Genomic DNA, 1,575 nt, shown 5'->3' with positions numbered 1-1,575 from the left:
CCATCACAAAGCAAGAGACCCGAGAACTAGAAAGGCGAGGCTCACCACCCATTTATCCCTCCGCCTTTCAATTAGCCCCACATGTATTTATCGGCCAGGATGGCACAATTAACTAACCCAGAGGGCAAGGGAGAGAGCAGGAGAGGTGGCTTATTGCTAACCAAGGTTTATATCTACTTAGGGGTTGTGATTACAGGTAACCACACACGTCACAGGAAGGGGCTGTACAACAGGTATACAAGCAATAGGAGGGAGATAGACCATGGGCATAAGTGTAACAGGAAAGGGATGAGCTAGGGGTGCACACGTGATAGGAAGGGGTGGAAGTAGAGGTAAGCATGTGACAAGAAGGGCGGACCCACGATTCATGATGGGACCTAACCTTCGTCACCCTTGAATGGGCTTGACCTCCCTGGGCTCTCCGTCAGGGAAACAATCTACTCTCCTTATCAGAAGGGAGTGGACCCTACTTAGGGTGGGACAGACTATACAGGCTGATTGCTCTAGATGGCTGATAACCCTTAGGGAGAATAACCCCTGACCTACTTCTGTTGACCTCCAAGTGTATAGTCATTTACCATGTTGGGAGAAATCTTTCTGTTTCCCACACCCCACGGTTTCTGTTGCTCCTCCTCCTGGAAGGGGGTGGGCGGGTTATGTGTCCATCATTGCTATTGTCCCCCCTTCCTCCCCTCCTCTCCCCTACCCTTCTGGTATTCCTATCCCCCTTCCTGGATCCTGTGTGTCATGAGCTCTTATCACTTGTCTGTACCTGGTCTAGCCCACCGTGAAAGGCAGCACTGGGGTCAGGTAGTGTGGAAGTCATGGCGGTCGTGGTGGTGAGAAGCCTCAGAAAACCAGGGGAATATTGTGTGTGTGTTTCATCGGTGCTGTACTGCGCCCTGGTTGACTCATCCCTTCCCTGTGACCCTCCTGTCAGGGGATATCCCATTGACTACAGATGGGTTTGGGGTCTGTGCCTAGTTTTGTTTGATGCCCTCAAGCCCACCCCAAGCTCCTCTGGAAGACTGGAGCTCCGATACCCCTGACAGCAGGGGGCCCGGGCGTGGGCAGAAATGCTGTGGATTTAGGAGTCAGCCCCCAGCCCTGCACTCAGAGTCACGCTGCCTCTTCCTGCAGTGGTTCCTCCTCCCTGTGTCCTGGTTTCTTCCGTGATGAAGTGGGGGCATCATCATGGACCTAAGTGTTTGTGCGTATGTCCCAAACGAACCTTCCGCTGCCCAACTGCTTCTGACTCCGAGCACCCCTATAAGACCGGGGGTGGGGTGGGGGCACTGCTCTGTGGCAGCTCGAGGGCTGCTTCCAGGGCTTCCTTGGATAGCCAGGCACCATCAGCTTTCTTCACCACATTTGCTTATGCACACATTTGTCTTCAGCTTGTGTCTGGAAGGTGTGCATCATGGAATGCCAATTTAATAGAACAGTGTTTTTGCATTGAGTAAGTACTTGAGTGGTGGTCTAATGTCCATCTGTTGCCTTAATACTAAACCTATAAATATATGCATGTAGATCTATTTCCCCACCATCCTATATAAATATATTTACATATGTACA

The sequence above is a fragment of the Echinops telfairi genome, unplaced genomic scaffold (assembly GCF_000313985.2).
Source record: "Echinops telfairi isolate 266 unplaced genomic scaffold, ASM31398v2 ScPeMD7_7457;HRSCAF=8495, whole genome shotgun sequence".
Lineage (NCBI taxonomy): Eukaryota > Metazoa > Chordata > Mammalia > Afrosoricida > Tenrecidae > Echinops > Echinops telfairi.
This window is presented reverse-complemented; position numbering follows the sequence as displayed.